Here is a 16,358-nt window from a genome sequence, read left to right as displayed (position 1 = left end):
AAAGCAACAAAAGTAGAAATTCATTTACTTAGTATTGCCGTTGTGTTGAATTTTAAAAATGTGTTAAAATAAATTTGTGTTCTTGGTATTATACATTTGTTTTTCTATATTGTTTACTATATTGTTCTATATTATAAATATATTTGAAAAAAACAGTAAACTCATTAAATTAATAAAGTTGTTAGAATTTTTTTTGTTAAATCCATTACTGCCAATATTGACTATTAAAACTACAGTCTACCATGAGCACCACACCATTTTCTTCTAAGAGTATCACACCACTTAATACTTAACTGTATTATAAACCAAGACGATCAGTTAGAATGCAATAGTTTCTAAATAATAAGTATGCAGAAGTAAAATTTTATTCCCTTGACTAATTTTTTTGAATAAAATAATTTTAATATAAGCTTGATCGATGTTTTTAAAAAGATTTTTTTATTTTAAGTTACTAATCAACCATAAATACTGTGTAAATGTTATAAGGACAAATAATACAATATAAAATAAAAAGCTTTGTTGGTTGTATATAAACATAACACACAAAAATTGATACTTAAATATTAATATTTATAACCAGAATATAGCAAGGTGTTTACATGATTTTATGTACCAATTAATTGCTAAAAATAAAATGTTATCCATTTAAACAGTTTATTGAGCAATGCTTTCAAAATTTAACTAATTTGCTTTTCAAAACAAAATAAATAATCACAGAAATTAATTAATCAAAGAAATTACGAGTAAACTAAAGAAACAATCAATATAAAACTAATCACATTAATCATAAATAATAAAATAGATAATTAGAACAAAAATGGACTACTTAAAAATGTTTGGTGTAACTCTAGATCCTTTATCACGACCTAGTTAAAGTAGGTCCTGATAAAGGATCTAGAATTACACTTAACATTTTTAAATAGTCCATGTTTGTTCTAAATATTCATTTTAATTTTTTTGATTAATTATCATTAGTAGATGAATTTCTTTTACGATCATTAGTAGGTGAAGTTCTTCTATGACCATTAGGTGAACGTCTTCTACGATCATTAGTAGGTTAACGTCTTCTACGATCATTAGTGGGTGAAAGTCTTCTAAGATCATCAGTAGACGAATTTCTTTACGACCATTAGGTGAACGTTTTCTACGATCAATAGTAGTCGAATTTCTTCTACGACCATTAGGTGAACTTCTTCTACGACCATTAGGTGAACTTCTTTTACGACCATTAGGTGAACTTCTTCTACGACCATTAGTGGGTGAATGTCTTCTACGATCATTAGTGGGTTAATGTCTTCTACGATCATTGGGTAAACGTCTCCTACGATCATTATTGGGTGAATTTCTTCTACGATCATTAGGTGAAAGTCTTCTTCGATAGTTAGGTGAACGTTTTCTACGATAGTTAGGTGAACGTCTTCTACGATGATTAGTAAGTGAACGTCTTCTACGATCATTAATAGGTGAATGTCTTCTACGATCATTAACAGGTGAATGTCTTCTACGATCATTAGTGGGTGAGAGTCTTCTACGATCATTAGGTGAACGTCTTCTACGATCATTATTGGGTGAAAGTCTTTTTCGATTATTAGTGGGTGAAAGTCTTCTACGACTGTTTTGAGCTTGACTACTATCAGTTGCCACAGCTGGTACTAAATTTGTTTCCGGCTTAGCAAAATTTGTGTCTAGCTCTTCGAATTCGCTAGTTTTTGTTTGACTAGGAAAAATAGTTTTTTGTACAACTTTGACAGTTTTCTGTTCAGTTTTGACGATTTTCTGTTTAGCTTTGACAGTTTTTGCAATTTCTTCAGGTAGATACTGTGCAATTTGTTGATGTGTACAATGAGTGCATTTTACATCAAATAATTTTTTGTCTTTGTGTTCACCTTTTGATTTTCTTAAAATGAGATCCAAAAATGATTTGGTTTCAGCTTCTAGGCTAACTTTCTGCTTAACGCCTTCAAACTTCTTGAATTTTATTCCTATAAACCATTTCTTTGAACACCATTCATTTTCGTCATTATCATTTGTAGGACTACAGTTCAAGTTTATATGTAATTCATCAGTAACTTCTTTCTTTTCAATATTTCTTACAAGTCTTTTCATCTTTGATTCAACAAATCCTTCCCAAGAACTATTCTTTTCTTTGTCTTTTGCGAATATACTGACTACCAAAAAATGATCGTATTTGTTGAAGAATTTGGCTTTATAAAACAATGATTTCCATTCAGCTTTATTTGCCGAAATATGTTGCATTATTTCAAACCCACGCTTCAATTCTTTGCAAATAACTTGTTTTGATGAGTGACTGATGCTGAAAGTTGAATTAAACTGTGGATATGATGGAGTTATGATGGGCATCACATTCCACTCGGACTCTCGATTCCAGATACAAACACCTGGAAATTTTTCGTCTTTGACTTCCTTCAATGTAACAGGTTCAGGCCAATTCCTTTAAATTAAAAATTGTTCGTTTGAACAAGAAAAATCTTTAACTGTTTTATTTCCAAAACAAAAGTTTTTTTGAAATTTTTAAATTTACTATACCAATAAAATTATCGAAAAATTTTAGTATAAAAATGTACTTTTTTGTAATATTTTGAAAAAAATCAAAATTTTACCATGTGCTGAAAGTTTTGAAAAGCAAATTAGAAGAAGCATTTGGAAATTTTTGACAAATTTTGACTACTAAAAATGCACATTGAACACCTCCCAAATATCCCATCATATTGCTGTATATTCCTCTATCTGCAAAAATTTATGCTATAATATGTATACTATTTTTAAAAGAGTTGCATAAAAACTTATCAGTTTTTCTAAAGAAAATAATACTTTTAGTGATTATATTATACGTTTTGTTTTTAAAAAAACAATTTAAGAAATCTCAACTACAAGGGAAATATAAAATATTCATTTATTAGTAGTTATGTAAAATATAGTGTTATGTAAATTATTAAAATTCATATATCGATTTTGTAAACTTTTTTATAACCTAAATTATTTTTAAGTAACCTTAAAAAACTTATTATCAAAATCTATTTTTTAGATATTGGAACATAACTGACCAGTAATTATACAACAAAATATACAAAACACACAAAGTTCAATAAAAGTTCATGTATTTCGAGCAACTCTCATCAGTAGAGTACAAAACTAACAAGAGATAAAATTTTACCAACTTTAATAATAACCAAGTAATTATAGGTAATCAAAATATTTATATAAGACAAAACCAATTAGTAACAACTAAAATCATTTAATTAATTTACGTTGTAATTAATCTACAATAAAATTATACATCAATACAATGAATATAACACTTATAAAGTGTTACGAAAATAAACAAACAGTATATAAAAAATATTTTTGCAAAAACATGAAACAGTTTTCCTTAAAATATGCCAATAGCTTCTAGTTTAATCAGATCGAAAATATTACTAGAGGATTCAATAATTTAAATTTTTTTTAGATTGTAACTGTTTGCACATGTTGAATGAATTAACCAAATGTCTGCCAAGGATGAACGTTTAGATGCATTTGAAACATTGACTGGCATATCATCCTTCTTTTCTGAAAAGTAAAAGTTTGCTACACTCTTTGGGACATGCTCCTTAATCCTTTTCCTTTGATATTTCGTTGTCAATCCAATATAGCTTTCTTTACAACAGCAGCTGTATTGGTAAATTATCGTACTTTTATTTAAGATTGATATTAGATCTTTACCGGCTGGTGTTTACAATGGTTTTGAGGTGAAGAGGATTCTAGGGTTTGCTTCATAATAAGTATTTTTTATCAATTGTCTGTTTTTTTTTAACTTTTCTGAGCTTTTATTTATGTCTGGGAGTTTTAAATTACTACACATTTTTCAGGTCTTATCTTTATTTTATTCAAATTTTTCAAATTTAATTTAGTTATTTCGTTAACTAACTCCTGTATGTACCCTATTTCGATTAATAGTAACTTGATTTGTTTGATTTCACTTAGTAGCTACTCTGAGGGACAATTTTTATGTGCACGATAACACAGAGTTCTGAATAGATTCACTTTTCTCTTTAAACTACAGTTTCGTTGAAAGTTCAAAAACAACCTGTAAAAGTTTTCTTTTCATACACTGATGCTAAAAATATTTTTTTCTCGTTTAACTTTACGTTTCCTTGTTTTCTTCTGTTCTTATCTAAAAAATCTTTTGAAACTTGCAACATCTGGCGTTAATTCTAGTTTTATTTCTGTAATTTACTTTTAACAAGGCGAAATAGCCGTGGTACCCCGTCTTGGGGCCAACATTATCTAAGATATTTATGGGTTAAATTCTATTTGGTACCTATTAAGTTAATATTATTCCTGTTTTCAATATAAATCATTGTACCTCAAGTATGTTGATGATTGCTTTGTGCTGGTTAAAAGCAAGAAAATTATGGATAAATTTTTCATTATTTTTAATAATGCACATAACTCTATCAGTTCACAATGGAAAAAGTGAATAATAATTAATAATAAACTTGCTTATTCAGATGTACAAGTTAAACATAAAGGAAATAGATTTTTAACATCGGTGTATAGAAAGTAACACCTTTACAGGTTGGTTTTTGAATTTTTAACAAAACTGAAGTTTAAAGAGAAAAGTGAAACTAATCAGAACTCTGTGACCACTATTAACACAAGCCGGAAAAGATCCAATATCAATCCTAAATAAAAGTATGGTATTTTACCAAAACAGCTGCTGTTGTAAAGAAAGCTACATTGGATTGACAACAAAACATCTAAGGAAAAGGATAAAAAATCATGTCCCAAAGAATGTAGAAAACTTTTGCTTTTCAGAAAAGAAGGATGATATACCGGTCAATGTTTCAAATGCATCTAAACGTTCATCCTTAACAAAACATTTTGTTAATAACTCAACATGTACAAACAGTTATAATCTAAAAATCTTTAAAATTATTAAAACGTGTAGTAATGTTTTCAATTCGATTTAACTAGAAGCTATTTGTAATTTATTAAGGAAACCTGTTTTATATAAACAAAAATACTTTGATTACACTGATTGCTTATTTTCGTTAAACTTTATAAGTGTTGTTTTAATTATATTGATTTAGATTAATTAAAACGTAAGTAAACTTTAGTGATTTTAATTATTACTAATTGGTTTTGTCTTTTATTAAATTTCTTATTACTTAGTTACTATTTATGTTTGTAGAATATTGTCTCTCGTTAGCTTTGTACTCTACTGATGAGAGTTGCTCGAAAAGTATATTGTCTTGTAGAATTTTGTGTGTCTTGTATATCTTATTGTACAGCTATTTTTACCAAAAAAGTTTTAGGTTACAGTATTTAGTACAGTCTGTTAAAATGTTTGTACTAAAAGTTTAATGTTACTGAATGTTTGAATATTAAAAATAATTTAACTGTAAAATATAAACTAAGTTGTTAGGCAGCCAATAAAATTTTTTTACAACTACTTCATATATTTCAACCAATATTAAATTTATTTTATTTGACAATTTTCTAAACAACACCAACTTTTAGCCCAAATCTTGATAGCTCTAAGAGTGGTTTTAAATTGTTCTTTGTTCGCAACTAAACTCAGTATTTCTCTAATGTTTCTGAGACCGCTTATACTTCTATAACACTTTTGTTTCATATTTCTTACTACTTCATTATTAGTTATATCGACTTTCCCTGATAGTATGGAGTCTAGTTGCACGTTGACTATTCGCGCAAACGATATATCCAGCTGTAAAACTTATTATTCTATCATAAGTTATTGAAATTAACTTCAAAGTAGTAATTTTTTTATAATTTAAATTTTAATGATGATTTATTTAAATCAGCGTTTCTAAAAATTATCATAACGCCAGCTTTAAAGAAATATAAAAGGCTATGGCCCATTATAGCAAGATTTCTGAAAAAACTAATGTTAAACACGCCTAAGAACTTAATATTTTTACTCTGCATCATCATTTACTCTTTATCATCAACTTCAGAATATCTAGTGTAATTTTTAAAGAATGGTATTAAGTCTCCACTCTATTTTATAGCTTATAACAACTTAAACTTCTAAAAAGCTCCAGTAGTATATAGAATATGCTTCAAAACTACCCTTTTATAGAAATAAGATTATTTTCTTCTTATTAAACTCCCGAATAGTTGGTGTATGTTTCAGATAACGGCCTTATGGGCCTTTTTTTGACCCCTTAGCAGGTTGTGACCCCTTAAACTTTTGAAATGACGCCAAACTTTCTGAAACTTTAAATCAAATAAATATAGAATTAAAGTATTATTAAAAATACCCGTAACAAGTCTTAAAGAACCATGAGTGTTTTTAAATATGATTTAAAACGAAAAGTAACCTTAATGCCGTTGAAGACTGTCTTTATAATTGGTACGGTTGTCTCACTAACAAACCTAATCGAACTTATTTCCGGTCTTTTTATCAGCATTCCATAGAATATATAAAAATGATCTCTGTAGATAGGTCCCGAAACCACAAGAATCGCATCAATGTCAGAATTTTTTCCTGAAACACCAAGCGAAGAGGAACCAAATGCTATTAGTTTACCCTCTGCTTTTCCATTGTTTTCATCTGATATTTTCTGTAAATTACTTAATGTTTATTCAGTACACACCAGTGGCGTCGCGTGGTATTTTTTTTAGGTGGTGCAGAATTCAAAAAAAAATCCCTAACTTTAAAACTCTTTTTTTATCTTAAATAAAGACTTTTTTCTACAACAATTACATTAAATTGCTAATGTAACTTAGGAAATTTTGTTTAAAAATAAAACATTTATTTTTTCAAAAAAAAAATATTTAAGAATACAACTCAAAAAAAAATGTAAATACTTTGAAAATTAAAGCAAATATAGGAATATTAAAAAAAAAAGTTAATTAATTTAAATAACTCAAAAATTTTTAGCTTACTTATGAGTATTGATTTTTAAGAAGGCTTGAAAGTTAAAACTAACAGTAGAAAAAATTTAGACTAAACAAATTGTTATTATAATGAAAATACAGCAACTTTAATATTTTTTTTTATTTTGCCTCAACTTTATTTAAAAAATATTTGATTAAACATCATACTATAAATGGTTATTTCATTAATATTTAACTTAACAAAAAAATAAATGTCTTATCAGACTTGGCAAGGAAATTAAAAAGTCTACAAACAAAAAAAATTTCTTCACTACAAAAAAAGAAACATTTTCTTCACAATTTGATCTCATTTTATGTAGTTTTTACAAAGCTACAAGATGCTTTTTACAGATTTTAAAAATTCAATATATTTTTTTTAGATATAGCTGGTCAAAGTCAAAGGCAATAAAATGTTCCTTATGGGAGGCACAAACTAAATCAGCGCTTAAAAAGAGTGTTCCCCCCCCCCCCTTTAATGCCCTTAACATCTACTTTAGAATTATTTGACTGAAATTATTTTATAAAGTTTAAATTTACTACAACTCATCTTTTATAAATATAAAAAATTCATATTAACTTTTGAGATATGGTAACTCACAGTCAGAGGTACAAAAGAATCCTTATTAATATATTATAAACTCAAACAACAAATAAATCAAATCACTAAAATCATATCTTTTTTTTTTATAAGTTGGCCTCAAAATCTTTAGATGTTTCTTTTATAAAAAAAACAAATTGCTGAAATAGATATTTGAAACACTAAGAAAAAAAAAAAAAAGTTTTTTTTTTGTGTATATAAAAATATATATTGATACTTAAAAATTTAAATTTATTTTTAACAAAAGTAAACAAATTTTATAAAACTTAAGATGAAAAAGTTTGATAAAAATTGCTTCAAGAATGATGGAGAATATAGGTTTTCAGTAAAATTGTATTCTTTTGCTGTTTTGATTTGCTCCTTGTATAATAAATCTTTGTACTCTCTGGCTTTGACCGGTTGTAACTAAAAGTTCAATTGGAAATTTCAAGTTTATTAAAGAGTAACTTTAAGCTTTTTGAAAAAGTTAAAATAAGAACAACATGTAAAAAAGTGCCTATAAACCTTCCCCCCCCCCTTACCCCTCACTATTTTGCACTTTTTTTTTTTACAAACATTAAGATTTTTATAAACTTTTTTTTTGGAGGTTTAAAATTCAATAGTTTTTAAGGGTATCTTTTCTTTATTTAATTTTAATATGTTTTTCATTTTGATGACAGTATTTTTCTCAGGCGCTCAACTTTTTTAAGTTTAATTTCTTATTTTGAATCTTTAAAGAATTTTAAAGATAATTTATAAATAAGTAACCCTTATAGCAGTAAAAAATTGGTTAGTTAGTTTTCATGTAGCCATAGGGGTAAAACACTTATTTTTTAATTTTAAATAAGCTTGTTATTTTCAGAGTAATAAACTAAAACTGCTTTAGTCAGCCTGAATATTTTATAATTTGGTCTGTTTTAATTTATCTTGGGTCATCTTGAGTTTTTAACATTTCTAAGTTATCCTGATTATGAGGCAAGGCAACCATGTTTCAACAATTTTATCTAAAACTTTTGCTTTCTTTATGAAAAAATTAAACCAAAAGTCATATAAAGTAGACTAAATTTTCCTAAAATGTTAAACTACTTTAAGTAATCAAAGTTTCTAAGTTAAGGCTATTTACTTTATTTAAATATGTGACTGTTTCAATGTTACTAATTTTCATTTAATATAAATCTAAATTATTTTTCTGTAAGTGTGAACTAGAAGTTTATATTAAACTTCTTTTTTTTTCAGAACTTAAACTTTACATTTAAAAATAATTTAATTAAATATTTTATTAATTTTATGATAACAATAATCAGTTATAATTAAGTTTATGTATGCAGATTAAAATAAAAAATTGAATTTCTTGGACTTTAGCGATTTAAGGTTCTTATCTTTTTTATTTTTAAATATTTCATTCATGACAAGTTTTGTTCTTTTATTGTCCAGTTTTAATAGAAGTGATCTGTTAAATTTAAAAATTCATGTGGGTACATAAACTCAAGTTTAATCCTTTGCAGTAGCTTAGCTTTGTTTTTATTTCATGTTTACAATAGCTTGTAGATGATACTTAAGCATGTCCTGTTTTAGGGAATTTTCAATTTAGTTTACTTACCGCAAGATATTGATTTTGCGGTAATTCTTGAAGAAATTTTGCTTTTTTGAGTTCATTTGCGGCAGTCAGCTAAGAGTTTGCGGCAGTGAAGTGGGCAAAATGGTCGTTTTCAAAATTGAAGTTTTTAAAGAGATTTCGTTCTAAAAAATAACGAAAACGCTACAGATACTTTTTTTTTCTTATAAAATTTTAAGGTGGTGCAGTTGCGGCAGTGCAACACCCCACGCGACGCCCCTGGTACACACTAAACAATTTAAATGTTAATTTGAACTATTAAGATAAGTTTTTTAACTATGACACTTTATATAACAATAATTTATGGAACCTTAAAAAGAACTAAATAATTTACAAAAGAAAATTGATTGAACAAAATAACGATATGTAATACAAGATTATGGACTACAAGTGTTCTAGTAATGTTTTTATATTTAGAAATGCACTGTAGTATCTTGTCCGATCAGATTTTTGTTTTTATTTAGTTTATTATAATATACAGTTTTTTTTTTTTTAAAGATTACAACTGATTCATTTCAAAAAAAACTTAACTTATATTTCATATACTTGAAAAACGACTAAGCGTAATTTATCCTAACCTTGTCATTATTTTAACTTGTTTAGAAAATCCTCTACCAAGGTTGCATTAAGATGTTCAATCACAGCTTTTCTAGCTTCAACTGCTTTTTCTTCTTCGTATGCTGAAGTTTTACTCAAAAACTTGGATAGTTCCTTAGTTTGCTTAAGATCTGCCTCTGTGTTTTTAAATTTTCTATTGAATAACATAAAACATACAAATGCTTAAAACTCTATACATAAAAGTAGAACGAAACATGTTATAAATTTTTCTATAGATTTAATTACTATTAGTTATCCTTTTATTAAATCTTGATAAAAGTTAATCAACTAACTAAGGATTTCACAAACCTGTTGGACTATTATGCATCGTTTTGTTTGACACTTCTACTTCTCTCTTTACTTGATTCTCAATTTCGCTTCTTTTTAACATTATTACTTATATCCTGAAATTTTTGAAATTCGTTTTATATTGACATACAGTAGGTAGGCACATTTATGATGGTTTTATTAGAGAAGGTTTAAACAAAAAAATAAAAGGAATAGTGTATTTAAGGAAAATTTTAGTAAAAATGTACTCGGCGTAAATTTATTTTATCTAAAATACTAATTTTTAATTGAAAATCATTTACTATTTTTCTTTATAAAATAAACAATCAGAAATTTTCTGAGAGATATATAATATCTTTACAAAACAAAATTCAATAATATAGTAATACTGACTCTATATAACACAATTTGAACTACAAAGTTCAATTTAAATCAATTTTTGTATCTTGAACTCTGACAGTTTTTTCAATGTAGAGAAACATATTTAATATTCAAAACGTATAAAAAGATTAAAATTTTAATGTAATTTAAATTTAAGCAATAAAAAATAAGAACGGGTCAAATATGCACGAAGGTCATTTTTGCAGAGAGTAAAAATAAAACAAAAAATAAAAAATAAATAAATAACATTTAAAAAATTAAACAAACAAAAAAAATAGTTCAAAGAAAAAATAATAATAGCAATATTAACATAGAAACTAAGTTACTTACTAAAGGTAAGGATTAGGGGTAACAGTGAAAATTAATATGAAATTATTAAAAGAACTTGTGCAAAAGTGACCCTTCATGCAAAGTTCCTTCATGCAAAAGTTTCTTCATGCAAAAATGAACTCTCGTGCAAATATAACTCTTTGACAAATAGTGACTCTCTGTACAAAATTTTCTTGGTAAAAAAGTGTCCCTTTATGCATACTTGAAATATACCCATAAAAAACATATCTAAATTTTCTAACCATTTGTACTTAATTCGACTAATTAATTTTTCAGAAAGCTTTGATATGATCTTAATTAATGGGAAACTTATTATAGTTTTACATAATAAACTTTTATTTACAATATTAATTAAATAAAATTCCATTGCTTCATGCAGTTTAATTTCCGGAGTTTATATAGTTACACTTTACTGACTAATAACAACTAATAAATACTTCAAAACACCTAATAAAACTAAATAAAATATAAATTATAACACTTTTATCATTATTTATCAAAATGCCACTCTTTAAATCAAAGTGAGCAATATAAGATTACTTTTATTTTTATTTTTTCTTAGTTTTCTACTTAAGATCTGCAACAATTTTTTCTTTTATTAAAAAAATACAAATGAATTTCAACTGATAACCGACTAATACTAAAATTAAAACTTCTTTTTGAATAAGACACCTTTTTATCCTTAAAGATAATAATTAACCAAATGATACTAAATTAAATTGTAAAAAAAAAATTACACAACGTTTCTTATAACTAGAGGTGAATGATGTACAGCGTAGCTGTTAATATTCTAAATCTTTACAATAAAGAATTAAAACAGTTTTTTTATTCAGTGAACCTTATATAAGCATGACATACATGGTATCGGGCTTGAGCTTTTGAGCCAGAAATCTTCTGTATTAGCCAATTTAGTTTTCATTCATCATTCTTTTGTAGAATTAAAAAATTAGGTTAAATTTAAAGAGAAACTTAAAAATTTTGTACAGATGTTTGTGAACTAAAAGTTACATAGTAATAAGTTAAAGTAACGTATAATGTATTCCATCAAGTATAATAAATTGTAAAATATTTGATAATAAATACCGATTTTGATTCATTTAAGATGCAGCTTAATCATCAGAGTTATTAAAAATATGTACATTTTAAATTTTTTCGTAAGAACTTTTAAAAAGTTTTAATAAACTGGTAAAAATATTTTATACATCTAACAACTTCATACTCACAATGTATAAATAAATATTTATGTAAAGTTGTCAATTATCAATGATTTCTATCACTTTTTTTTAAAACTAAAATGAATATGACATGGCTGCCACACATTCTGGTTAACTCAAACACTTCTTTTCATTTAACAGTTCTGGATGGAAACAAAAACCTGATTTTTAACAAAGCTGCAGCACATCTAGTTACAAGGTAGCTGTTTTACTTGAAAGTACCTGGAGAAACAAGAAATTATGAACAACAAAAAATAAATTTAAGATTAAATAAGGAATTTTAGATAAACTAAAAATAATTCTATAAATTTCTGAGTTTTTTTATTATAAAACAAAAATAAAGCATAGTTAAAGTGTAATTTCCACCATATCTTAACTTTAATTCCTTCTACTAAAAAGAGACAAAAAACTTATACTTTAAAAAACCTAGAAGAAATTTATAATTAATAGATATTTTTTTTCTTTTTTAAATAACTTCGTTATTTTTAACTAATCGATTCAGTACTTTTGGTTTCACAGTATAAAATCCTAGTTGTATAAATCTACAAAATAAAAATGCATTTACTTAAGGAGAAAAATTAAGTTAAAAAACTTATTTTTTTTTATCTTGAATAGTATACATATAAGTTTTTATTACACTATTATCAGTAAGTTTTCCACATTTAAGGTTACTTTTTTAACCTGCACTCTGTCTTTTAAAAATAGGTGGGTTAATTCTAATTTGTTAAAAGTTACAAATACCAGCTTTTCAAAGTTATCATTTTCAAACTCAGGTAAGTCAAATATTTTCCTAAATCTCACACTAAAAACTTTATGGACTTTTACAAAATATAATTTTCAAGATATCATGTCCAAGTTTATTGTTATAATGTATTTTAAATTTAAAGCTTTATTTATTCTTTTGTTTAGTTTTGTATTCATACTATTGTTTTGAGTTTTTTAGACTGGTATTTTTGCTTTATAAAATCTATTCAAAAATTTTATGCAAAGAATTAATATCAAAGTCTGATTAATAATTTATTTGAAGTCAGTAGTTTTTTAATATGGGGACAAGGGTATCATATAATTTTCGTTGTAAAATTACATTAAAAGATTTTATAGTACTAGACATCGGTAAAATATTTCTTGTTAAGTTGTGTGTATAAAAATTTTCGTTTCTATTTTCTGATAAAAGAAAAATATAAATTATAAATGTACTTATTTAAATTATTAAGGTTTTGTAGAGTAATGTTTTTTTAGTTATTCATATTAATTAAACTCACAAATAAGCTACTGTTTACTGTTTAAAACATTCAAAGTAATTTTTGATGTATAAGTAAAAAAGCTATATTTAATATTGATATAATGACTTACAAACTTTTATTTGGAAGGTAACATTTTGCTAGTCTCTAGTTTAATTATATCTTAAATTCTTAATACACAAAAAATATTGACTTTTGCTTTGTTAGTTTTTTATAATATACTTATTTTTTTAAATAGTTATTTTTTTTCTAGAACCTGCTTTTGTTTTAGATGTTTATATTCTAGTTTATATTTTTTAAGGTTCAAAAATAGATTATAAATTAAATGTGTTTAATTAGTTTTAAAAAGCATTAGAAAAGTATAAGTTATCTCTATTCTAAAGATTAAATATTAAGTTTTTATAGTCGTCAATGTAAGAAACATAATGACTATTGCAGCGGTTTAAGACTATGCTATACTTTTTCTTTGAAGAGATTCTATACGGTTAATATATAGTACGAGCCACGAGGACTAGATTGGCAAGTTACATTCAAATATAGAGCGAATTTATATGAAATGAATTTTTTTAAGATGGTTTATATTAGTATATAAAACAGTAAATATGTTTCATGTAATAAACGAATAAAAAAGTAGTTGATTAAAGGAAACTAAAACTTGATTGAGTTTTTTCTACTAGTTATACTTTAATTATGTATAATTTATTTATTATTCTGTTAAAATGTTTTTTTAGTACTTATTTCGTTTTTACTAACGTTATTTCAACTCATCATAATAATAAAAACTTTAAAGAAATATTTGTCAATTAAAGTACTAATTTAAGTCGTAATTGATTAATTTCTTATATTATATATATTTAACTTAAGGTTGTTTTAAAGAAGAAAACCTACGCGAGATTAAATTACTCTTGGACTTGTTATACAAATAAAGATGTCTGTTCGATTATTAGTGACTTTTTTTGATCTGGGACTAAGTACGAATTTATAAACGATGTTAAATCAAGACGGTCAATCGACGTAATACACTTTTGCGGTTTGTTATATGACATAACTATTTTGTGAGGTAGGTTATATCTAAAAATCATGCTTTTCCACTTAATATAACACAAGTATTAATGCTTTTTTTGAATTCCATTATCTTAAAAGGTCTATGAAAGTTGTATAACAATTTGTTCTAGTTATCATGTTAAAAATTAAAATTATCCTCCTTTAGTACGTTAATATATTAGTCAGCAATAATTAAACATTAACGTCAGACTTACAATGTAGTTTTTAAACCGTAATATAAAGGTATTGTATCTTAATATTGTAGTTGTAAAGGTTTATTTTTTAATTTGTTTATGTTAAAATTATTGTAGTCACTGAATTAGAATAATATCTAACTTAGATATAGTTATAACTGCTTACTTTAAAATCCTACAAAGAAGAGTTCAAAGTATTGTAAAGTAAACGATTTAGTAAACTGTATATGATTAAAAAAAAAGCGTCTGTTATAGTAAATTGAAAAAACAAATAAATATAAAACAATATTAAACATAAGTTGGAATTATTTGTAGGATGAAAAATCATAAAATGAGGTTATAAAAATAAATCAAAATTATGTTATATTAATACTAAAATTAAAATTTATACTACAAATATATTTTACGTAACACATTAAAGTCATTATGTTTTAAAGTAACTAAAAGTTATTTTTTTTTTAAAGTTTCAATAAATTTATTAAGACTAGTTTGTTTTTGAATGAAACCAAGATTAAAACTTAAAATAAAATAAACAAGTAAAATAGGTTAGAAACGATCAGGCTAGAAGTGATCGGGTTAGAAGTGATCGGGTTAGAAATGACCGGGTTAGAAATGATCGGGTTAGAAGTGATCGGGTTAGAAGTGATCGGGTTAGAAGTGATTGGGTTAGAAATGATCGGGTTAGAAGTGATCGGGTTAGAAGTGATTGGGTTAGAAGTGATCGGGTTAGAAGTGATTGGGTTAGAAGTGATCGGGTTAGAAATGATCGGGTTAGAAATTATCGGGTTAGAAGTGATCAGGTTAGAAATTATCAGATTAGAAATTGTAGCGAATTAGAAGATATCGAATCCCTAAAAAAATTTTTGCATCCAAAAGGTACAGAAGTTATTTTTGTATTGCGAATAAAACTATACCTGCTGTCTATCAATTTTTATCTAAACCATCACTAGATTTCTACATTTTATTACTTTATTCATTAAAAGGTTGTAGTTAATAGAAAAACCAAACTTAAACTTTTATCTGTATTTTTCCTAATTTTACAAAAAAAAACTTTTGAAATACTTTTTGGGTCTCAAAAATAAACTTATAAAAAACTAAACAACTATTTACACTGAAATTTAAAGCTTGCTAATATTGTTAAGTTTTTTGTGAAAAAATACAAAACAATTAAATAAAAATGTTTGTAATATTCTTTATACTAACTCGAAAACATACATTGAAGAATACTTCGAAAAATTAAAATGAAATATTTAATAAAAAACTTTTGTTTTTGAAAGAATGCTTTTTATTGTTCGAAATAAAACGTTTTGTTTAAGCTTTGCTAACACATGTCTTAATATACTATATAACAAAAAGCTAAGTTGAGCTAGCTGTATTTAGTAGCAAACAAGTTTATTAGTGTGCATGCCCAGTGGGCAGTGTCTACGGTGTTAAGTAAAAATCGGCTCACAAAATGGCAACAATCAGTAATTCTAATCAAGTTCTGCTTTTTAGGTATTCTTGCTTTATTAAAAACAGTGAAAAAACTAGTTCTGTAAATAACTTTTTTTTTCTGATTAATTTTAGCTGTAGTTATTTTGTTGCTTGACGGTATTTAACTGAGAATAAAAGTTATAAGAAAATGTATGAGCAAATTCGAGGAAATTATTACAAAAGTAATCGTATGATATATGACTATATACGATAGGTGTTATTACAAAATAAAACAAAGGCAGTTTACATTAGATTTCATTAATAATAATTTATATATATATTTTTTTAATAAAAATTTTGATTTAAGACATTTTCGTATTAAACAAAACTATTCTGACTTTACATAATACTTAAATACAGTTTCTTTTTTAATGATATGCAACTTATTAGTTATACTTCTGTAAGTTTAGCATGTATTAAGTTCATAAGGCTTTTAGTAGTTTTACACACAATTTTCTTAGGATTTAAAAAAAAACTTTTAAGTAAATCTAACACTAT

This window comes from Thalia democratica, chromosome 5 (genome assembly GCF_965202585.1).
Source record: "Thalia democratica chromosome 5, ktThaDemo2.hap1.1, whole genome shotgun sequence".
Taxonomy (NCBI): Eukaryota; Metazoa; Chordata; class Thaliacea; order Salpida; family Salpidae; genus Thalia; species Thalia democratica.
Note: the sequence above shows the minus strand (reverse complement) of the source record.